Genomic DNA, 25,712 nt, shown 5'->3' with positions numbered 1-25,712 from the left:
TTACATAGCAAGATTTTTCATTTTTGCTTTAGAGCTTGCTTTTTGAGAACTCATTCAAATCTTTATTCCTGTATCTTCCATTATCTTTATGCCACTTTCTAATCTTTTTTTTTTTTTTTTGCTGGCTAATTCAAGGAATTAGCAATGTCCTTAAAAAACAAGAATGTCACAACTAATTTCTAGACAGGTCTTTCGAGTACATCATCTCTCACCCCCCACCTTCCAATTTCTCTAAGTGCAGTATTGATAGGCTAAGAGAAATGCAGCACAGTTAGGGGAGGCTCTGGATCCACTCAACTGCTATATTCCATTTCACATATTTGCCAGGTGCCTTTGAAAATGTAGGGACCCCTTTCACTTGAGTGAATTTTTTTAACTGTGACAGCAATTGATGTGACTGTCAAGAATCAGTTATAAATCGGAATAAAGAAGATCGCTTGGCTAATGGAGGCAATTTGACTTCATTGTAGGTTTGCAAAGAATGCAAAATATAGCAATTTTATTGACAGGCAATTAATCAATATGTATCAAATGGTGAAGAATTCTCTTTCTACTGACTGCATCAGTCACACATTTTGCTGCTCTGATTTATATCTTGATGAATTAACTTAATTCAAATGATTTGCTTTCATGAGGAAAATGACCCAGTCCTATAAAAGAATTCCACTGACTAGAAATTTTGGAGTTATTCGTACCTTCTTTTCAAGCCTAGAACCAGTACATGGCTGGGTATTTCTTGACACTTTATAGTAAAACACTTAGCCCAGATCAGTTGCGACTTGCTCTGTTAAATTCCAGAATGAAACACTGAGAGTAACATGTGACTTAGGAAAAAGAAAAGAAAAAGCAGATGACTGTCAAGAAATTGCTTAGTTTAGTCTGACATTTTTAATTATATGGAGGGCTTCTTCCTATTTACATTCTTAAGTGTTTGCTTGGGACATAAATGGTACTAAATTGTCTAGAGAAAGCTACAGAGCAGCTTTTTTAGATAAAACTTCTTGCAGCTGGTAATTTTTGGCAATTAATATTATGAATGCTAATGGCTTGGGGAATATAGAAGGCACTTCCAGGAGGCTACTTATCTCTGTAAAATGAAAGAAAATGTCAGAAGTGGTGGGCCTGCTGAGAGTATGACTTCTGGGAGGAAAATAGGTGGCAAATGTTAAAATTATCATATTTATGGTCAGTGTGGCATTTTAAGGCTTGAGTTTCTCATAAATGTGGTTTACTATAAATAGTTTAAAAAGTCATTTTTTGGATAGCTCATCGTAACACTATGGGCTTTCTGCCTTTAGAGCTGTACAGCGCTAAATAGCTAGCCTACTGCCAGGCCCTCCAAATGAAACATTCAGAGGTGGATTTGGTTAGCAATAGGTTTGCTCACTGAATCTGCACAATGAATGTTGGAAGATAGCAGCCCAGAGTAAAGGAAAGCTTGCTGATTCTTGTCTACAGAGCCTTTCATCCCAATGTTTTGGTTTCAAATCTTGTCACTAGAAAAAAAAATCTATGTGGTAGATATTCAGTAAAGTGTGTCTATTTGTCTTCACATGTCCTCCAAGAGGCCTTCCCAGAATAAGCCTTTTGATTCCCCTATTCATGCTGTCCTTTGCGTCGTGTGCACTTGGCTTTGTAACACCCCTTAAACACTTTGATACTCACTCTGGCCCCAGAGTATTATGTAATTACTTTTGTATCCTGCCATTTCCCCCATCTGTAATTTATTTTTATGTCAGTCTCTCCCTGTAGAATGTAAGCCTCTTAAGGGAAAGGATCATGTTTACCAACTCTGTTGTGGTGTACTCTCCCAAGTGCTTAGTGCAGTGCTCTGCACACAGTAAATGCTCAATAAATATAATTGATTGATTAACAAATGAGTTAGGAAAAATGCCACCATTGTTTTTTAGTTGGCAAAGTTAGGATTTCACAGGACCTTCCTCACCAGTGCATCTAATCTGTTATATTCGAGAGGTGTAGGTTTAGGCTGGGACAAGGTGAGCTTTCTGTACATTCCAAAATTGGTTTGCTTTTTGTTTAGGAGAAAGTTTGAATAATTCCCTTTATTTGCCTTCTGCCCTAGCATTTCTCTACTGACTTGTGCTTGACTTTTAATGAGAACATCCATGGCTTTGTCCAGTTTAGCTGATGCTTGGGAAATGAATGTAAGGTGCCTGCTGTGTGGTTTTTTGCCACAACAGATATAACCTTTGCAGAATGACAGGAAGCATTGCCTATGCACTTGGGTCCGTACCCTTAAGTACTTAAGTACATATCCATAACTTATGTTAATGTTTGTCTCCCCCTCTAGGCTATAAACACCTACTGAGAACTATTGAAAGCCCTACTGAAAGCTCACCTCCTCCAGGAGGCCTTCCCAGACTGAAGCCCCTTTTTCCTCTCCTCCTCCCCATCCCCCCCCACCCTACCTCCTTCCCCTCCCCACAGCACTTGTATATATTTTTGTACAGATTTATTACTCTATTTTACTTTTACCTATTTACAACTTTATTTATTTTGTTAATGATGTGCATATAGCTATAATTCTATTTATTCTGATGGTTTTGACACCTGTGTACATGTTTTATTTTATAATAATAATAATGACATTTATTAAGCGCTTACTATGTGCAAAACACTGTTCTAAGCACTGGGGAGATTACAAGGTGATCAGGTTGTCCCACAGGGGGCTCACAGTCTTAATCTGCATTTTACAGATGAGGTAACAGGCACAGAGAAGTTAAGTGACTTGCCCAAAGTCACACAGCTGACAATTGGCAGAATCGGGATTTGAACCCATGACCTCTGACTCCAAAGCCCGTGCTCTTTCCAGTGAGCCATGCTGCTTCTCAGCGTTTTGTTGTCTGTCTCCCCCATCTAGACTGCGAGCCCGTTGTTGGGTAGGGACTGTCTCTATATCTTGCCAACTTGTACTTCCCAAGCGCTTAGTACAGTGCTCTGCACACAGTAAGTGCTCAATAAATACAAGTGAATGAATGAATGAATGCTTAGTATGTTCCAAGCACAGTTCTACGTGCTGGAGTAGATATAAGATAACCAGATCGGACACTGTCCCTGTCCCAGATGGAGCTCACAATCTAAATTGGAGGGAGAACAGGTATTGAATCCCCATTTTACAGATGAGGAAACTGAAGCCTAGAGAAGTTAAGTGACTTCCCCAAGGTCACACAGCAGGCAAGAGACAGAGAATGGACTAGGACCCAGGTCCTCTGACTCCAAGGCCCACCTCTGTTGCCTTCTCCTAAGCACTTAGTATAGGGCTCTGCACTCTGTAAGTGCTCAATAAATGCCATTGATTAATTGATTGTGTACTTGCCTTTGAGACACTAAAGAAAGACCTGCAACTGAGAAAAGAAAGCATTTTCAGTTAATAGAGCCCCTCTGGCAGTGCCCTTTTGTTCATTTTTGCTCACAAATTCACCTGAAACAACTTTGAAGTAAATTGCTTTTTTAAGTGGTTTCAGCCAGCAATTGAAAAGTTTAGTAAACCTAGGCCTCACTGCAGAGAAGCCCTTTAAAATGATGTAGAAGAAATGATGAAAAACAGTTAGCTTTGCCCCCATATTTAGAAGAAACTATATTTTAATAAGATAGTAATTTAACTGCTTTGTTGAGATTGGGCCTGCTACCTGAGATTGACGATCAGGTAAATGACCATATTGATTGAGGGAGATCAAGGTGCTGTGGAGGTGGCATCAAAAAGGCCATCAAAAAGGGGAACATTAAAGTATGAGGAGGAAAGAATCAATCAATTAATGGTATTTATGGAGCACTTACTGCATGCAGAGCACTTTACAAAACACATGGGAGAGTAATAATAATAATTGTGGTATTTGTTAAGCATTTGCTTGATGCCAGGTACTGTACTAAGTGCTGGAGTAGATATAAAATAAGTGGGTTGGGCAGAATCCCTGCTCCACAAGGGGATCACAGTCTTAATCCCCATTTTAGAGATGAGGAGACTGAGGCACAGAGAAGTAAAGTGATTTGCCCAAGGTCACACAGCAGGCAAGTGGTGGAGTCAGAATTAGAACTCTGGTCCTCTGACTTCCAGGCCTGTCCTCTTTCCACTAGGCCACATTGCTTCTGCCGTGCAATAGGATTAGTAGATATATGGTCCTTGTCCTCAAGAAGTTTACAGTTCAGATGGGGAGACAGAGAAAAGAGGAGGAGATTATATCTAGATATATACGTTTATAATAATAACAATAATAATAATGGGATTTGTTAAGCACTTACTCTGTGCCAAGCACTGTTCTAAACGCTGGGGTAGATACAAGGTAATCAGGTTGTCCCAGGTGGGGCTCACAGTCTTAATCCCCATTTTACAGATGAGGTAACTGAGGCACAGAGAAGTCAAGTGGCTTGCCCCAGGTCACACAGCAGACAAGTGGTGGAGGCAGGGTTAGAACCCAGGTCCTCTGACTCCGAAGCCCATGCTCTTTCCACTAAGCCCTGTATCTATATGTATAGATTGGGAGAGAGAGCCTGTGCAGGGGAGGGGAAAGGAGAGGCTAGCACTTATGCCTTAGCACTTAGCACTTATGAGAAGCAGCATGGTTCAGTAGAAAGAGCACGGGCTTTGGAGTCAGAGGTCACGGGTTCGAATCCCAACTCCACCACATGTCTGCTGTGTGACCTTGGGCAAGTCACTTAACTTCTCTGCACCTCAGTTACCTCATCTGTAAAATGGGGATTAAGGCTGTGAGCCCCACGTGGGACAACTTGATCACCTTGTATCCCCCCAGCACTTAGAACAGTGCTCTGCACATAGTAAGTGCTTAATAAATGCCATTATTATTATTATTATTATTATTATTATGCCTCTGCTCAAGATGGATGAACTGCAGTGAACCCAGTGGTCACAGCCCCTGGTTTCTGCAGCCCAGCCAGTGGTAGGGTGGTACTGGCCTATGTGACCCATGGGCCACAAATACTGCCTTGGCAATTTCCTGGCAGGTTCTTGCTGGGCCAGAAATCAGTCACAACAGCTCAACATTGGCCAGTTGTGTGACTATGGGCAAGTCACTTAACTTCTCTGTGCCCCAGTTCCCTCATCAGCAAAATTTAATACCTGTTCTCTCTCCTACTTCAGACTGTGAGCCCCTCGAGAGACCTGATGATCGTGTATCTCCCCCAGTGCTTAGTACAGTGCTTGACACTCTTAAGCACTTAACAAATACCACAATCATCAATCAGTCAATCAATCAATCATATTTATTGAGCACTTACTGTGTGCAGAGCACTGTACTAAGTGCTTGGGAAGTACAAGTCAGCAACACGTGGAGACTGTCCCTACCCAACAGCGGGCTCACAGTCTAGAAGGGGGAGACAGAGAACAAAACCAAACATACTAACAAAATAAAATAAATAGAATAGATATGTACAAGTAAGATAAATAAATAAATAAATAGAGTAATAAATATGTACAAACATATATACATATATACAGGTGCTGTGGGGAAGGGAAGGAGGTAAGATGCGGGGGATGGAGAGGGGGAGGAGGGGGAGAGGAAGGAAGGGACTCAGTCTGGGAAGGCCTCCTGGAGTAGGTGAGCTCTCAGTAGGGCCTTGAAGGGAGGAAGAGAGCTAGCATGGCGGATGGGCAGAGGGAGGGCATTCCAGGCCCAGGGGATGACATGGGCCGGGGGTCGATGGCGGGACAGGCAAGAACGAGGCACGGTGAGGAGATTAGCGGCAGAGGAGCGGAGGGTGCGGGCTGGGCTGTAGAAGGAGAGAAGGGAGGTGAGGTAGGAGGGGGCGAGGTGATGGAGAGACTTGAAGCCGAGGGTGAGGAGTTTCTTCCTGATGTGCAGATTGATTGGTAGCCACTGGAGATTTTTGAGGAGGGGAGTAACATGCCCAGAGCGTTTCTGGACAAAGACAATCCAGGCAGCAGCATGAAGTATGGATTGAAGTGGGGGAGAGACACGAGGATGGGAGATCAGAGAGAAGGCTGATGCAGTAGTCCAGACGGGATAGGATGAGAGCTTGAACGAGCAGGGTAGCGGTTTGGATGGAGAGGAAAGGGCGGATCTTGGCAATGTTGCGGAGCTGAACAGGAACCTGAACAGGAACCCTCAGGGAACAGCTTGAAAAGTTCTGTTCAACCATGCTGGTGGTGGTGGCTGAAAGAACAGAGATGGTTGGGCAGTTGTCTCTGCTCTTCTATCACGCTTCAGTTGAGTTGATGTGGTGATGCTGTCTGGTGCCTTTCCCTACCCCATGTCACGGTAGAATCATACTGGCTCCTTCCTGATGCTTTTCAGATGAGACCATAAAATCTGTAACCACTGCAACTAATACAGGTAATCTGATGTTGTTAAAACTAGGGCCCTTGGTAGGAATTGTATTTTGTTCTTTCTTCCATTATGCATACCATAATATTTAGGCTGTAATTGCCACATACCTTATCATTTCACAAATGCAGGCTAAAATGGGAAAGCCCTGCTCAATTTTTTTTTTTATGTTAGGCGCTTCCAATGTACTAGACAGTGTACTACTAAGCAGTGGGGTAGATACAAGCTAGTCAGGTTGGACATAGTCCTTGTCCCAAATGGGGCTCACCATCTTAATCCTCATTTTACGGATGAGATAACTGAGGTACAGAGAAGTGAAGTGACTTGCCAGAGGTCACACAGCAGACAAGTGGCAGAACTGGAATTTGAACTCAGGTCCTTCTGACTCCCAGGTCTGGCCTCTGCCTACTAGACAATGCTGCTTCCAATATTGTCTGTGGTATTTGTTAAGTGCTTACTGTTTGCCAGGCACTGTACTAAGCACTGGGATAGATGCAAATTAATTAGGCTGGACACAGTCCCTGTCCTGCATCGAGTTCACAGTCTTAGTCCCCATTCTGCATAAGGGATAACTGAGGCCCAGAGAAGTTAAGTGACTTTCCCAAAGTCACACAGCAGACAAGTGTCTGAGCCGGGGTTATAACCCAGGTCCTTCTGATTCCCAGGCCCAGGCTCTGTCCACCAAACCACACTGCTTCCCAAATTCATGAGTATTCTTCCAAATTCCTCTATTCTACCACTTTCCCCAGGTAAACCTACTCTGAATTGTTTCTTTAAGAGGCATTTGGTGTCCATGAATGAAGTGGCCGGGGTTGTGCTCTCTCCCTCAATTCTGGGGCTCTAAGGCCCCTCAACTAACTGTCCTCTCAACACTTTCTACTCCCTAATGAAGATAAGTTTCAGACCTCTGGAAACGGTTGCTTGGGAGATTCCCAAGATCACATAGCAGATGAGAGGCGGAGAAAGGATTAGAACCCGGATCCTTCTGACTCCCTGGACCATGCTCTATCCACTAGCCCACGGTGTTCTGTTCAATGAGAACCCTGTTTGCTACTAGCCTAATCATAGATTCCTTCCAGTTTTATTCCCAACAGCCGGAACATCACAATCACCCCACAACCCCTCACCACCACCATCATCATCAACTGAACACTTGGGAACATATAAATGAAGTAGACAGCATGCTCCCTGCCCTCAGAGTACCTTTAATCTAATGGTCTAATGATGCCTGTCTACTTGTTTTGTTTTGCTGTCTGTCTCCCCCTTCTAGAGCCCGTTGTTGGGTAGGGATTGTCTCTGTTACCAAATTGTACTTTCCAAGTGTTTAGTACAGTGCTATGCACACAGTAAGTGTTCAATAAATATGATTGATTGAATGAATGGATGAATGAATGGTACATATTTCTTTTTCCCACCAGACCTGGGATTGTGAACACAGCAGGGAAGTTCTTTCAAGTTGCTGATGAGCCTTTCTCTTCCATTCTCTGACAGCAGTGGGCCTCTTTTCGCTTCCATGTCCTTGGCCTTTGCAGGGAATAATGCTCACCAGAAGGAAAAAGGCATTATGTGACTTGAAATGCACTACTGAGTGATAATTAATAATTATGGTACTTGTTAGTACTTACTATGTACCAAGCCCTCTGCTGCATACTGGGGTAGATACAAAATAGTCTGGACATAGTCCCTGTCCACATGGAGTTCACAGTCTAAGGAGGATTTAATCTCCAATTTACAGATGAGGAAATAGGAGCACAGAGAAGTTAATTGACTTGCCCAAGATCACACAGCAGACACATGGTGGAGTCACTATTAGACCTCAGGTCCTCCGAATCCCAGACTCATGCTCTTTCGACTAGGTAAAACTGCTGCTTCTCAATATGTCTGAAATGTGTCTGATTTATCACAAATTCCTAATTTGCAGAATGTATATAGGTGAGATTTTACTGTAATTTCATATAGTTCGTATACAGCTGCTGGATGTTTGATGCAAGCTTTTAAGAACTACCCTACCAACCTATATTTCGGATTCATATTCATGATCAAGAGGTAAAGAGTTCCAAATACCATTAACAATTTCCTAAGCTATTTGGTCCCTTCCAGATTTTTTTTTTCATTGGACTTTGATTGAAATGCACATGATTTATTTCAACCCAGATGCTCTCTTGGAGACAGCATGAATAAGCTAATGGAAAATTCACCAAAATTGGACCTATAAATATGAACCGACAAATTTAACTCATCACTCTTGTCTTTTTTCATATGACACTGCCAAAAATAGCATTTTAATGTACATGTGTTGTAAATAAATTATAATCCTTAGAGTTGAATGCAGTATATTGAACATGACAGAAATTTGATGTGAACAGATGTGCAAAAGTCCTCTTTTGCTCAACCTTGGCAAATTAATGTTATCAATATACATGTACATCAAACTACAGTGATACTGAAGAATGTAGGAGGAAAGTTAGGATTGAAGGTGGGGATGGAGGAAGCACCAGAAAAAACAAAGACCCTAGCCACTTGATAATTTCTTCAAAATATAAATTATTTTTCTACATTTCTTACAGGAGGGAGGCCTTGTTTCTGTTTGAATCTTCTCCCTCCTTTCAACCCTACCCCCGCTCCTGGGAGAATGGCTGTTAGGAAGCACCACTGACAACACTGGGAGAGTTAGGGGGTGGTAACAGGAGTCCAGCCACAACACTCCCCCACCACACCTGCCCAGTTGGTGTGGGCCACTCTCTCCCAAATTACATTTTGAAGAAATGATCAGGTGGCTAGGGTCTCTGATTTCAGGGTGATTTACCTGCATACCTGCAAGGGGCGGGGGGAGAGAGAGAGAGAGAGAGAGAGAGAGAGAGAGACGGAAAAGGAGAGGCTCTGAAGCTCACTTCACAGCACCTGGAAAGAACTGAGGAGGTGGTGGTGAATACTTAAGGTATATTCTCTGCTGTATAGCCCCAAAGCCTGGGATGCTGGATGCTAATGTTTCATTGTCTAAAGTATGGAGCAACAACCACTGGTAGGTCATTTTGTAATTTGATGTACCATTGAGTAGGAATGTATTAATTCTCTCAAAACTTTGTCTTTTGAAGTGTTTTTCAGAAACTCTGTGTTGTAAATAAAGGTGTCCCTGTTCACAATTAACAGTTGAGAGTATTCTAGGAAACACAGAGGAGGTCCAGTAATGGCATTGCCCCCGCCCTACTAAAACTGTAGTGTTTAATTCACAACTACATTGGCAGGGTTGCCCCTGAACTAACACGTCCTCACCCTTCATCCACCCAACCCACATTCAATTCTTTCCAACTACCTGCTGAAAATTTTAAGGTCACTCAGCTCAATCAATAAATCAGTGGCATTTAATTAGCACAGTGCAAAACACTGTACAAAATGCTTGGGAAAGCATGGTGAGTAGGGGTGGGAGTGGGATTGCTAGCTGGAGTGTAGTGAGAGAGAAGTAAGGAGCAAGTCACTTTGTGCCTCAGTTTCCTCATGAAACCAAGACAATTGATAAAGTAGTCACTGAGTTTCCTGCCAATCAATAGTATTTATTGAGCACTTGCTATGTGCAAAAGCCCTGTACTAAGCACTTAAGAGGGTAGGCCCATTCCCTTCCCACAAACAGTTTGTCTAGAGGAGGAGATAGATATTAAAATGAATTATCAATGTGTACATAAGTGCTGAGGGTGGGGTGAATATTGAGTGCTTAAAGGGAACAACTCCATTTGTAGAGGCTAGAGTGGGTTTAAAATACAAATGGAGTTCAGGCATGATACTAGATGATCAGAATAATGAATGGATCAAAAAAAATGGTCTCCTTTAATTCTTACTGTTTCAATAGGATATTATAATTTGCAGCCATCTTCTCTGGTGCCCAGGACAGTATTCAGCAAAAACGGATGATTGACTGACTCATACTTCAGAGAGAGATGTAAAACAGACTCCAAAGCAGGTGGCTTTCTATCAATTAATTCCCCAATACTTGAAAATGTGAGAAGAGCATAATATAAGTGTTTGTAAATTTTGTTCCCTGTCTGCCTGCCCCAATCCCTGCTTCTTCACCTCCATTTTATCTCTTAAGTGAAATGTTTCCTCCGAGGTCCTGGCTCAATTTACAAACATCAGCCTCTATGTTGCCTTTCTTAGGCTGCAGGCAGGACTGCTACGAAAGGCAGAGTGAAGAGACCCTCCTTGCCCTAGGATCTGGGACGGTCAGGATTGCATTACACGACTTTCACCTCAAAGTCCCCCCTCTCTCTTCCCCAGCACCACCCCCCTGCTTGGAAAGCCCAGCGACTTCATAGTATAAAGTTGGCAAAGAGCAGGTCAGGTGAGTTCATTCATTCATTCAATCGTTTTTATTGAGCACTTCCTGCATGCAGAGCACTGTACTAAGTGCTTGGGATGTACAATTTGACAACATATAGAGATGGTCCCTACCCAACAATGGGCTCACAGTCTAGAAGGGGGAGACAGACAACATAACAAAACAAGTGGACTGGTGTCAAGACATCAGAACAAATAGAATTAAAGCTAAATGCACATCATTAACAAAATAAGTAGAATAGTAAATATGTACAAGTAAAATAGAGTAACAAATCTGTACAAACATATATATAGGTGCTGTGGGGAGGGGAAGGAGGTAGGGTGGGGGGGATGGGGAGGAGGAAAGGAAAAAGGGGGCTCAGTCTGGGAAGGCCTCTTGGAGGAGGTGAGCTCTCAGTAGGCTTTTGAAGGGAGGAAGAGAGCTAGCTTAGCAGATGTGTGGAGGGAGGGCATTCCAGGCCAGGGGGAGGATGTGGGCCGGGGGTCGATAGTGGGACAGGCAAGAATGAGATACAGTGAGGAGGTTAGCGGCAGAGGAGCGGAGGGTGCGGGCTGGGCTGTAGAAGGAGAGAAGGGAGGTGAGGTAGGAGGGGGAAAGGTGATGGAAAGCCTTGAAGCCAAGAGTGAGGAGTTTTTGCCTGATGCATAGGTTGTCAGGCAGCCACTGGAGATTTTTGACGAGGGGAGTAACATGCCCAGAGTGTTTCTGCACAAAGATGATCCTGGCAGCAGCGTGAAGTATAGACTGAAGTGGGGAGAGACAGGAGGATGGGAGATTGGAGAGGAGGCTGATGCAGTAATCCAGTCGGGATAGGATGAGCGATTGAACCAGCAAGGTAGCGGTTTGGATGGAGTCTATAAAGCCCTACCAAAGTTTGGTGAGTCTATAAAGCCTTACCGAATGGAATCATCCTGAAGGATTAAACTTCATTAACATGTCATAAAACAAAGTATGCCAAACCATCTTGGAATCATGCCAAGAGAATAGGCTTGTGAGACAGGGAAGATGGTGATGTTGGCAACATTGATGACCAGTGAGGGGAGAAGCGGATTTGGGTGGGAAGATGAGGAGTTCTGTTTTGGACATATTAAGTTTGAGGTGTTGGTGGTACATAGTTGTAGACTGTAGATTGTAGCCTCTAGACTGTAAACTCATTGTGGGCAGGGAACGTTTCTACCAACCCTGTTATGTTGTGCCCTCTCAAGCACTCGTTACAGTGCCCTGCCCACAGTATTATCGTTACCAAGTGCCTTCGAGTCGTTTCTGATTTTATAGTGACCCTAAGGATATATTTTCTCCAGGACATCCTAGTAAGCACTCAATAAATGTGATTGATTGATACAAGTAGAGATGTCCTGAAGACAGGAGGAATTGTGAAACAGAAGAGAAGTAGAAAGATCAGGGCTGGAGAGGTAGATTTGGGAATCATCTGCATTGAGCTGATTGTTGAAGCTGTGGGAGGGAATGAGCTGTCCAAAGGAAGGGGTGTAGATGTAGAATGGAAGGGGATCGAGAACTGAGCCTTTAGGGACTCACACAGTTATAGGGTAGAAGGCAGAGGAGGAGCCCACAAAAGAGATTAAGAAGCAGCTGGAGTGCAAAGGAAAACCCTGTTAATAGTTTCCCTATAGAAGTATCAAAGATGAAAGAGTTAAAGATATATTTTGAATTTAATTTTATAATTGAGAAATATAAATGCACAGATTTAAAAAAATGTGTTCTCCATCTATTTCGTGGAGAACAGGAATGTGCAATTCGATTGAAACAATATTTGGCAGAAATTCATTGGCCAGCTATAGGGATGCCAGTAAAATTTTAGGCAGCAGATGCTTGGTGAAAGATGAGACGGTAGTCGGAACTAGAGTAATCCCATGGTGAACACTGTCCTTCTTTTCCAAAGGCTTTTCAGAAAGCTTTGCTGGGGCTCCAAGATCATCATTTCATGGCTGAGGTAAGATTGATTTCTCTGGCAGTTTCACTGGTTTTGTTTGTAATCTGGCTTCAGAGGGAGGGTAAAATATTCAGAGAAGATTGAGCACAGTGTGTTATTAAATATGTGAGGGGAAATTCTTAATGGAAGAAGTGGTGAAAGACCCCTTGTTGGTTAAAGAAACTTAAGCATTTATTTTATTATGTACAGGCAGAGCTCACACATGACACAAGTGGTTCTTAAAAAGGGTGTCATGTCAAACTGTGGCCTAGTGGAAAGAGCCTGGGCCTGGGACTCAGAAGGTCCTGAGTTCTTATCCTGGCTCTGCCACCTGTCTGCTGGATGATGTTGGGCAAGTCACTTCACTTCTCTGTGCCTCAGTTACCTCATCTATAAAATGGGAATTAAGACTGTGAGCCCCATATGGAGCAAAGCAGGAGACCCAGGTTCTAGTCACAGCTCAACCACTTCAGTCAATCAAGAGTATGTATTGAGCACTATTTTTTATGGCATTTATTAAGCACTTACTATGTGCAAAGCACTGTTCTAAGCACTGGGGAGGTTACAAGGTGATCAGGTTGTCCCACGGGGCGCTCACAGTCTTATTATTGAGTGCAGAGCATTGTACTAAGTGCTTGGAAGAGCACAGTAGATTTAGTAGTCAAGATCCCTGCCCTTGAGGAGTCAATTGCCAGGTGTATGGCCTTGGATAAGTAAATTAATATCTCTGTTCTACAGTTTCCTCATCTGCCTCCCTCACTCTTAGAATGTGAGCTTCACGTGGGACAAGATCAGACTGTTTGCTCTGATTATCTATATCTTCCCTCGTACTTAGGACGATAGCACATATTAAGTGTCTAATAAATATCATCATCATTAATTCAGAACCAATTTTCTCTTAGGAATGATGCTATGACTAGTTCATAAACTAAAGACAGATATTCTAATTTTACCAATTGTGGATGGGTAGTATAGCTAGTGACATTAGTGTTTTATATTGTTTCATAGAGGTTCCCCCATTGGTTATAATAATGGCATTTGTTAAGTGCTTACTGTGTGCCAGGTACTGTACAAAGCACTGAGGGTGGATACAAGCAAATTGGGTTGGACACAGTCCCTGTCCCACATGGAGCTCACGGTCTTAGTCCCCATTTTATAGATGAGGTAACTGAGGCACAGAGAAGTTAAGAGAGTTGCCCAAGGTCACACAGCAAACAAGTGGCTGAGATGGTATTAGAACCCAGGTCCTTCTGATTATCAGGCCTGTGCTCTATCCAGTAGGCCATGCTGCTTCTTGGGCCCTCCTTAGTGACTCAGCTCCAACCTGTTCCCCCATCAGTAATTCATTTTAATGTCTTTCTCCCCCTTTAGACTTTTAAGCTCCTTGTGAACAGGGAACATGTCAACCAACTCCACTACATTGTTCTTTCTCAAACATCTAGTGCAGTGCTCAGGTCATGGTAAGTGCTCAATCAATACCATCAATTGATTGACTAAAACCTTCCCCATTTCTCCTCCACTCCCATGCCTCCTCCTGCAGGCTCTGCACCCCCAAATCTCATTCCATTTAAGGGGTTTATTGTTGTAAATTGAAACCCATTCTTTTAAAGCTGAAATAGGATATAAATTTGGTAAGGTTTTTATTGCCATTCATCAGAAGTGTGAGTCCATTGTTGGGTAGGGATTGTCTCTAAATTTTGCCGACTTTCCCAAGTGCTTACTACAGTGCTCTGCACACAGTAAGTGCTCAATAAATATGATTGAATGAATGAATGAATCAGAACATGAAATGTCTTAAATTAAGAATTTTGAGTAAAAATGAAAATGGTGCAGATCCTTTTAATTGTACAAGCTTAATGTATATTCTATGGGAAAAGGAGTCTAAAGGTGTTGGGGCTAGTATAATCTTGTATGAATGTAATTTAATAAGAAATTTGGCAACAATCTCTGAACTGTGCTAAATTATTATCCCTATAATTTTCCCAAACACTAAACACAATGGTTTGCACAATCTAAGCCTTTAACAAATATTATTCATAATAATAATGCTAAGAATAATTGATGATCTCAGAAAGCAAGCCAAATCAGCTGTGCATTTCATATTTTCAAGGGCCATTTACTACTTATGAATGTGTTTATCCAGTTATTCATTAGTCAATCAATCAATCAAAGGTATTAATTGAATGCTTATTGTGTACAGAGCACTATACTAAGTGCTTGGGAGAGTATGGTACAACAGAATTAGCAGGCACATTCCCAACCCAAAACAGGCTTACAGTCTAGAGGGGGAGGCAGATAATAAATAATTTGTAATATATAATTCAAAGATATAATAATTACTTTATAATATATGATTTGAAGATAATCTTCAGAATATATTCATACTTCTATATCATGACTATTAATGATGGTATTTAATTATGTCATTTATTAAGTGCTTATAATACATGCTAAAACCTAGAGTAAAGCCTGCAAAGTTATCAGATTGGACACACTCCCTGTCCCACATGGGGATCACGGTTTCTGACAATTATTTTCATGGTGAAGAAACTAAGGCTCAGGGAGGTTAAGTAACTTGCCAAAGGTCACATAGCAGGCCAGTGACAGAACTGGGATTAGACCCCACGTCTCCTGAGCCTCAACCCTATGTCATTCTTCTAGGCCGTGCTGCCTCCTTAATTAGATCCTTGTTTTATTACCAGTTTTATCTGTGCTCTTCCTTCCACTTGTAGTATTTGTAAGTAATTTCCTTCTGCCTCAGTCTGGATAATCAGATCAGACACAATCTCTATCCCACACAGAGCTCACAGTCTAAGGGGGAGAGGTAACAGGTGTTTAATATCCATTTGGCAGATAAAGAAACTTAGGCACAGAGAAGTTAAGTAACATGTCAAAGATCACACAGCGGGCAGTTGACATTGTCAGGATTACGCCCTAGGTCTCCTGGCTCCATTTGTGTGCTCTATCCATTAGGGCACATTGCATCTGGAGATGAGAGATTGTCTGTCTCCCCCTTCTAGACTGGGAGCCTGTTGTTGGGTAGGGACCGTCTCTATATGTTGCCGACTTGTACTTTCCAAGTGCTTAGTACAGTGCTCTGCACACAGTAAGTGCTCAATAAATACGAATGAATGAATGGTGCTTCCAAAGTAGTTTGCATGGAGTGTCATGTAAATTGCACAAGAGTATAGCAAGCATACTTATATGTGTTTGATTCATTTGTTTTTCAGAAAAATAAGGCTATCCTTGAGATATCCTCAATTAAAATAAGGCTATCCTTAATGGCAAAATGAAAAATAGGGTTTTTTTCAGGATTTCGTGAGCTCCCCCACCCCCCGTGAGACAGGAATCATGTTTAATTCCCACTTGTGTACTCTTTCCCAGTGCTTAGTACAGTGCCTTTCACACCAAAAGTCCCAATTACATATTATTCCTATTACTACTCATATATATGTTGCCAACTTGTACTTCCCAAGCGCTTAGTACAGTGCTCTGCACACAGTAAGCACTCAATAAATACGATTGATTGATTGATTGATTGATTGATTGATAAGAAGCAGTATGACTTAGTGGAAAGAATACGGGCCTGGGAGTCAAGACCTGGTTTCTAATTCCAGCTCCTCCACTTACCTGCTGTGTGACCTTGGGAAAGTCATTTAACTCGACTACATTGAATTAAAACCTGCAAATGCCAAAGAATCTTTGAGAGTATTGCCAAATGGCAAGTGAAATTTCAATTTGTGAAAGTTATTTTGAGGCTCACATGTTTCTGTCCTTCTTTGAGACAAGGTAAAAGATTTTACTCAGGTGAACCAGAGATCAAGCTCTGGGAGGAAATTAAAACGGCAACTAGCTAATTTCAGAAGGGCGCACTGGTTTAAAGGCATTCCTTTGAAAAGTTAATAATTAAAACAAATGAAAATATTTGATGTGAACGTGTCAGACAACTTTTGCTGAAGAAAAATGCATTAATGATGGATGAATTCTGAAAGGTTTGGATATTCAACTTGAATTAGAATGCCTTGATTTGCATATTTGGTGGATAGTTTAACTTTTATGAAGCACATCATTCATCTGGAAACTAAGCTACACAATTTGGGAAAAAAAATAAGTTAAATTTGGGCCCCAGATATACATGTACTCTGTTTCCCTCCCAACTAGTGGTGCATCAGTTTGGCACCACCTAAGCCCTTGGGTACTTATCCTTCCAACCACCCTTTAGACTATAAGCTCATTGTGGGCAGGGAATGTGTCTGTTTATTGTTATATTGCACTCTCCCAAGCACTTAGTGCAGTGCTCTGCACACAGTAAACACTCAATATATATGATTGACTGACTGACCATTGCACTGATGTACATATCTTCTAGTGAGTTATACCAGAAAACTAATGGAGTAGGAAAATCTCCAGTGCCATATGGATCTCCACTTTAAGACTCCTGAATTTCATGCAAATGCTGAGAAATTGAGAGATGGCAGGGCTTAGGAGGAACTCTATGTGAGCAGGGATCAAGAAGCGGTGTGGTCTAATGGGAAGAGCATGGATCCGGGGAGACAGAGGACCTTAGGTTTCAATCCCAGCTCCACCATATGTCTGTTGTGCTACCTTGGGCAAGTCACTTAACTTCTCTGTGCCTCAGTTACCTCAACTGTTAAATGGGAATGAAGACTGTCAGCCCCACATGGGACATGGATAATGTCCAACCTGATTATCTTATATATGCCCCAGCACTTAGTAGGGTGCCTGCCACATAGTAAGCATTTAACAAATACCATAAAAAATATTTATACTCTATTGCTTCCTCCTATCTTTAATTCATTTCACTATCCATGTTCCCCACTAGATTATAAACAGGGATTGTGTCCACTAATTCCATCGTACTCATCCAAACACTTAGCTCAGCACTTATAGTGCTTGGCACATAGTGAGTGCTTAACAAATAACATTATTTTTATTACAATACACACCATTGCTTAATGTGCATAGTAAACCCCATTTTATAGCTGAGGTAACAGAGGCACAGAGGAGTGAAGTGACTCTCCTTAGGTCACACAGCAGACAAGTGACAGTGTAAGGATTGGAACTCAGGTCCTTCTGACTCTCAAGCCCATCCTCTGGTCACTAGGCCATGCTGCTTCTCAGTAGGGCTTAACTGTCAGTAGGGCTTAAAAATTACAAGTGACCAAGACACTGGTACCCAAAGGAGAGGGGAAAAAACCACAGGGAAATTACAGGACGGAAATGCATTAACAGGATGTCTTTGGAATTATTTTGGCTGTTAATCTTAAAGAGAAATTATAGTCAAATCTGATACAATCATAAAGAATAACTAGCTAGCTAGAAGCAAATTATTTTATCAGTATATAGTGTCTACTGACTGTATTGCATTCTCCAAGTGCTTAATACAATGTTGTGCAAACAGTAAATCCTCAATGAATACTATTCATTGATTGAATTGTGTAAATTCAAGTACTTTGGAAATGACAAGTTCTTCTCACTCCCCTACTTTCTGAATCCATGTATTTAGCACCCTCTGTGTGTTGTGAATTTTAAGTAGTTCTCACATGGCAATTTAACCTTGACAACAATATATTTGGCATTATGGGCAAATACGACACATTCATGCTATTTGGGTGGTATTCTCATTTGCAAATGGATAACCTCCTTTCAAACCACACAACTAATCAATCAATCAGTGGTATTTATTGGGCTTACTGTGTGCAGAACACTGTACTAAGTGCTTTGGAGAGTGCAGCACAACAGAATTGGTAGACATGTTCCAATCAATCAATCATATTTATTGAGTGCTTAGTGTGTGCAGAGGGGGAAACACACATTAAAATAAATTATGGGTATGTTCATAAGTGCTGAGGCATGGAGAAAGAGTTCGGTGAATGACGGATACAAGTCCAAGTGCAAGGGTGACACAGAAGAGCAAAAGAGTAGGGGAAAAGAGAGCTTAGTCGAGGAAGGCCTCTTGGAAGAGATTTGATTTAATAAGGATTTGAAGGTGGGTAATTTGGTGGTCTGTTGAATATGAAGGGAGAGAGAAACAGCATGGCCTAGTGGATAGAGCAAGGCTTGGGAGTCAGAGGGCCTGGGTTCTACTCCCAGCTCTGTCACTTGTCTGTTCTTGGGCAAGTCACTTCACTTCTTTGTGCCTCGGTTACCTCATCTGTGAAATGGGAATGAAAACTGTGATCCCCGTGTGGGACATAGACTGTGTCCAACCTAACTTTCTTGTATTTACCCCAGCACTTAATACAGTGCCTGGAACGTAGTAAGCACTTAACAAATACCATTAAAAAAGGAGAGAGTTCCACAACAGAGGGAGGACATGAGCAAGGGGTCAACAGAGAGATAGGTGAAATGAGATACAGCGGGTAGGGTAGTAAAATTGGAAATGGCCAGTTATAAAGCCAATCTTTTAACATTTTCTTCCCACCACCTCCCTCCAAATCCCACCATCAACCATAAAAGAGAACAGACTTAGGCTCCTCATCGACTTGTCTTGTCTTTTCTTATGCTGTCGAGTCGTCTCCGACCCTTAACGACTCCATGGAGGCATCTCTCGCAGAATGCCCCACCTCCATCTGCAGTTGTACTGATAGTGTACCCATAGAGTTTTGTGGTAAAAAATACAGAAGTGGTTTACCATTGCCTTCTTCCATGAAGTAAACCTGAGTCTCTGCCCTCAACTCTCTCTCATGCAGCTGCTGCCCAGCACAGGTGAATTTTGACTTGTACCAGATAGCCCAAGCTAGGAATGGAATACGTAGGCCTCTGCTTGACTCTCCCTGCCCACAAGGAGCTTGTGGTCTACAGGAGGAACTTACAGCCCAACGAGACACTTTGTACATAAACTTAAGCCTGAGAAGCGCATGGTTTAGTGGATAGAGCATGGGCCTGGGAATCAGAAGGACCTGGGTTCTAATCCCAGCTCTACCATATGTCTGCTGTGTGAAGTTGGACAAGTCATTTAACTTCTCTGTACCTCAGCTACCTCATCTATTAAATGGGGATTAAGAGTGTGAGCCCTGTGTGGGACAGGGACTGTGTTCAACCTGATTAACTTTTATCTACCCCCGTTCTTAGAACAGTGCTTGGTACATAGTAAGCACTTAACAAGTACCATAGTTAACTAATTATTGCTGCCTAAAGTGTTATTAGATCTAAGTGAGAAGGAGCTGGTCTAATACCATCCTGGAAAAAACAAACAAACAAAAAAATCAAACTGAACATGGAGTTGTGGCTCTGCTGAAGGATGGGAAGTTTGCCTAAACTTTTTAGAAGTCAGTTGGCTGAAGGATTCCTAAGCAAAGAGCAATGTATTATTAATAGCAGTGCTCAAAATCATCATGAGCCAATGAGACAGTTTCAATTATTCTGATCTCGTCCTAACAAATTTTACAAATGCAAGCATTTGGGCCAGGGCCACAAAGACATAGGTACTTCCTCCTATTAGAATGAGTGCAAAGTAGGGCTCTTATTCCCAGGGGGACAAGAGAAAATGTGTCCCCAAAGTTTTTGTCTCCCTTGAGATAAAACCTGCGTCTTGCATTTCTTTTCGTCAATCCCACTATTCAAAAGGGTCACTTTACTTCATTTTATGCCAAACAATCCAGACTTTGCCACTCTGATCCACTGTATCAAAAGCTCATTAAGACTCTTGCCAGGCTGCCTTTTGGGCAGTGGGAGATAGCTACTGCTCTAGGCAGCATTGTCCAGGTTTTGAAATGCCGAATCCCTCCTCTGTACAGATGCTTCTGCAGGTGAGAGTGCGTGCAGGGGAGATGCTCCAGTAGAAGGTTGCTGATCGGACCTTTTTGACAGCTCTCTGCTGTGTCCTGAGTGGCTTTGCCAGGAGCAGACAGTTTGAGGAGGTCTGGGGCACCACACTGTAATTTCCTGGCAAAGTGAAGCTAATGAAGTGGAAAAATGATCTTGACAAAACTAGTCCAAGTGATCTATAGACTCTACCTACTGAGGGCCAGATGTGGCCTTTCATGTTTTTTCTGGTCTGGCTTGAATCATTTCTCATTTGCTTCTAAATAATAAACTGATGTCTTGATACTGTCATCAAGATTGTTATTATTATTATTAGCTAAGCACTTTTTTGTGGTATCTATTAAGCACTTGCTATGTGCCAGGCACTGTACTAAGTGCTGGGGTAGCTACAAGTCAGTTAAATTGGACACAGTGCCTGTCTCACATGACGCTCACAGTCTTGATCCCCATTTTACAGATGAGGTAACTGAGGTAAACAGAAGTTAAGTGACTTATCCAAGGTCACACAGCAGACAAATGGCAGAGCAGGGATTAGAACCCAGGTGCTTCTAACACCCAAGCCTTGCTCTATCCACTAGGCCACTCTACTTCACTTACTATATGGCAAGCACTGTACTAGGCACGAGGGTAGACACAGACCCTGGGTGGATCTAGGGTCCGAATATGACTTCTCTAGTAGGTCCAGATTTCACACACAACAATCTCATTTTTTTTATGGTATTTGTTAAGCATTTACTATATGCCAGGCACTGTACTGAGCACTGGGATAGATACAAGCTAATCAGGTTGGACACAGTCCCTGACCCTTATTGGGTTCACAGTCTTAATCCCCATTTTACAGATGTGGTAAATGAGGCATTGAGAAGTGAAGTGACTTGCCCAAGGTCACACAGAAGACAAGTGTCAGAGCCAGGATTAGAACCAAAATCCTTCTGACTCCCAGGCCTGGATTCTATCCACTATGCCACGCTGTTTCTTGTTGACCTGGGGTGGTCAATTCCACTAATACTTGTAAATAATTTTGTATGCCTGTCAGTCACAATGTATTGTCAGCTCCTGAGGACAGTGCTTGGATGTCTTGTTTCTCTTGTACTCTCCTGAGCACTTAGTACAGTACTTCTCACTCAGTGGGTGCTAGACAAATGTCACTGATGATAATGATGATTACGAAAGTGGTCAAGCCACAGACCAAACCACAATATGGCTACAATAATGAGAAAGATGAACTGGTGTCACGGGGAGCTGTGGCATCATTGTGGCAAGTAGTGAATAGTAGGAATTCAGGGACAGGTTGGGAGGGGAAGGGGGAACAGATGACGGCAGGGGCAGAGGCTGGAAATGGAGCTTTTAGACTGTGAGCCCACTGTTAGGTAGGGACTGTCTCTATATGTTGCCAATTTGTACTTCCCAAGCGCTTAGTACAGTGCTCTGCACATAGTAAGCGCTCAATAAATACGATTGATGATGAGCTAGGCACCACAACAGACCACCTCCATAATGTTGGAGATGGCAGAATAGTAAATTATAAAGCATATGCATGTGGGCCACCGAGCGAGGGAAGAATAGCAGCACACAGTTCACAAGATGCAGTTTGGCCATGTGGGTGTTAAACCATCATCCTGGCATGGAGTTTGATGCCTCCCGGTAGCCTGGTAAATACTGCTGCTCAGACGTCCTGAGTGCCCTGAATGCCAGTTCTGCCTAAGTGACTTGCCCAAGGTCACACAGCAGAGAAGTGGCAGAGTCAGGATTAGAACCCATGACCTTCTGACTCCCAGGCCCATGCTCTATCCACTACATCATGCTGCTTCTCTAATGATGCATGACTCCATAAAGGCTGTTCTAATGTTCAACCTCCCCTATTATAATGGCATTTATTAAGCACTTACTATGTGCAAAGCACTGTTCTAAGTGCTGGGGAGGTTACAAGGTGATCAGGCTGTCCCATGGGGGGCTCACGGTCTTAATCCCCATTTTACAGATGAGGTAACTGAGGCACAGAAAAGTTAAAGTGACTTGCCCAAAGTCACACAGCTGACAAGTGGCAGAGCCGGGATTTGAACCCATGACCTCTGACTCCAAAGCCTGTGCTCTTTCCACTGAGCCACGCTGTTTCTCATGCAACAAGATCTGGAGTTTCTACAGGTAGAGGCACAGAGAAGTTAAGTGACTTGCCCAAAGTCACACAGCTGACAATTGGCAGAGCCAGGATTTGAACCCATGACCTCTGACTCCAAAGCCTGTGCTCTTTCCACTGAGCCACGCTGTTTCTCATGCAACAAGATCTGGACTTTCTACAGGTAGAGGCACAGAGAAGTTAAGTGACTTGCCCAAAGTCACACAGCTGACAATTGGCAGAGCCGGGATTTGAACCCATGACCTCTGACTCCAAAGCCCGTGCTCTTTCCACTGAGCCACGCTGCTTCTCATGCAACAAGATCTGGACTTTCTACAGGTAGACTCTCCAGTTTTTTCAACATTTTCTCCAGTGTTACCTATAAACCACAGTCAATTTAAAATAGCAAGACAAGATTACGAAGAATGAAGTTCTGGAAAACAGTCAGTTCACCACCGCGGAAGCATTGCTTGTAACACAGCTCCGCTGAGAGGATCATGTAAAGAGAACCAGTGATAGCAGGATGCTGGTAATGGCTCCTCTCTGGTGAACTGAAGGTGGCCATATTCAAGGCAGGAGGCAAAACTAAATTATGCAAGGACATGGTAAAACACAGTCTCAAATAACGTAACCTGACAGTAGACTGTTGGGAGATGACAGCAGCAGACCGGTCAGCATGGTGGCCATCAATCAGAAGAGTTGTTTTTCTCAAAGATTTCACAATCAATTAATCAATAATATTTATTAAGTGCAATGCACTGTTCTGAGTGCTTGTAGTAGAGAAGCATCGTGGCCTAGTGGACAGAGTACAGGCCTGGGAGTCAGAAAAACCTGGGTTCTAATTCTGGGTTCTAATCCACCTCTTATCTGTTGTGTGTCCTTGGGAAAGTCACTTTACTTCTCTGTACCTCATCTGTAAATTGGGATTAAGACTGTAAGCACTATGTGGGGCAGGGACTGTATCTAACCTGTTTATCTTGTATCTACTCCATCGCTTAGTACAATGCTTGGCACGTAGTAAGCGCTTAACAGGTACCACAATAGTTATTATCAGTAGTAGACATGATTCCCTGCCCTCAAGGAGCTTAAAGTCTAGGAAGGGAGGCAAATGCTAAATAAATGGGGTAGGGGCAAGCATGAGAATGTAAAGGTCAGTGCTACAACATAGGAGCTGGTGAGTACCCCAGTGCTTAGGTGACATGGAGGAACTGAAATGGCAGCTGGGAACGATATAGGATGGGGTTATGAGAGATTAATCAGGGAAAGCCCCCTGGAGGAGATGGGATTTCAGAATGACCTTGAAGAGAGAGAGAATGGTGGACTTGTCTTTTGCTTTCACCTCATTTCAACCCATGGCAACTCCATGGACACATCTCTCCCAGAATGCTCTACCTTCATCTGCCATCGTTCTGGTAGTGTAGTCATAGAATTTTCTTGGTAAAAATATGGAAGTGGTTTACCATCACCTCCTTCAGCACAGTAAACTTGAATCTCCACCCTTGACTCTCTCCCATGCCGCTGCTGCCCAGCACATGTGAGTTTTGATGTGTAGCAGATTGCCTTCCACTTATTAGTCACTGCCCAAACTAGGAATGGAATGATTATGCCTCTGCTTTACTCTCCCTCCTGTAGTCAAGACTGGTAGAGTACTGGAAACTCTTCAGGTATGATCCTGAGAGGGTGAACAGTAGACAGCTGGTTGTGAAAGGGGGATCCTGAGAGGGTGAATGGTGGACTGCTGGTTGAGAAAGGGGAGAGTTTACAAAAATCAGGATCTTCTCTCCATCTCTGTCTCATATATCCATTTATGCTTGCAAAAACAACATGTACCATTGCATGTGTATATACACATTGATTGTATGATTACCAACTCTCCTGTAAGATTGTTGCTTGAGCAGAGGCCCTGTGATTTTTATTTAAATTGTAAATTGGTGCACAGTAAAATGCCATGTACCTTGTGGTGTTTGAGACAAACTTTTTTAGATGAGAATAAGAAATATATTCGTTTCAGGCAAAAAGAAAAAATCTTGAGAGACCCTGGTTTCCATTCCCTAAAATAATGTGCCTTCCAATTTCAACCTCTATCCCCATTTGTTATAGACCTCATATTTTAAAGTGCACTCAGACCCTTTTGAGGGAAAAAAATCCATCTAATGAGTATATTAGATAACACTTATTAAAGATTTGGTGGTTAGGCTGCAGTGATGTGGCTAATTCACCCCTGCAGCTTAATGAAGAATTTCATCTGTATCTTCAAACACCCCACAATCCTCATTATCCCTGCTCCTTAAATCCTTTATCTAGCAATATACCTGCTTTCTTTTGCTGTTTTCACAATGTACACTTTAAGCATTATTTCATTTCATACAAGCCAGGTGTAGCTGCTTCATATTCTGTGGTGTATGGAAAAAGAACTGGTGTATGGTAAATCATTTTCAAGAGTGCTTCAACCTACTTACCCTTAGCTTTCAATGGAGAATTTATTGAACAACTCACAAGAATACCTAAGAGTTATCTTGTAACTCAGCCAGAGAATGGGAAGGCCACATCCTTCAAGCTGGGGCTTTTCTATCTAGTGACATGCCAAATGGAACTCTAATCAAAGCCATTTTAAAAAGTGCCTCCTTATGTTAACCCACTATTGCTTTCGAAATGGCTGGAGAGATAGTTCATGAAAACAGCTAACCCCTAAGAATACTACTAATATTCGTCAGTAGCACTGTATTTTTTTGCTTAATACAAATGGGGTAGATGTACAAATTAGTGGAGGACAGAATAAATATCCTAAGGACATAAGCAATTTCAAAAGCTGGGTTACAGCACTGGAAGATGAAAGAGGGGTGTCCTACCCTTCCTGTCACTACCTGTTGTATGTAATTTTACAAAATGACCCCACCTGTCTCTCAGATAAGCCTTCCTATTTATTTATCTTCCTTTACTTGCCCAGTCAACTCACAACCCCCTGTCTCCACTCACCCCAGCCTCACCATTGCTTCCATCCTCTTCCATGTCCCGTAACTTATCCTTGTGCCCTTGTCCCACGGCAGGCCTGCAGCCAGTAACCTGAGTGGTGGAGCCAGCAGAATAATAATGATGATGATAATGATAATAGTAAATAATAATAATAACAATAGTATTTGTCAAGTGCTTACTAGGTGTAAAGCATTCAGGAAGATCCTAGGTAGTTAAATCAGACAAAGTCCCTGTACCTCACTGGCTCTCAATCTA

At 42.4% G+C, this 25,712-nt stretch overlaps 1 non-coding gene across 1 annotated transcript; it reads right to left on the bottom strand.

Moving 5' to 3' along the window:
• Positions 1 to 24,028: 24,028 nt before the first annotated feature.
• On the bottom strand, positions 24,029 to 24,166 carry LOC119948432. The gene has a single exon (XR_005456828.1). It is a non-coding gene; the product is annotated as a small nucleolar RNA SNORA7 (small nucleolar RNA).
• Positions 24,167 to 25,712: the final 1,546 nt, after the last annotated feature.

This window comes from Tachyglossus aculeatus, chromosome X4 (assembly GCF_015852505.1).
Source record: "Tachyglossus aculeatus isolate mTacAcu1 chromosome X4, mTacAcu1.pri, whole genome shotgun sequence".
Taxonomy (NCBI): domain Eukaryota; kingdom Metazoa; phylum Chordata; class Mammalia; order Monotremata; family Tachyglossidae; genus Tachyglossus; species Tachyglossus aculeatus.
This window is presented reverse-complemented; position numbering and strand designations above follow the sequence as displayed.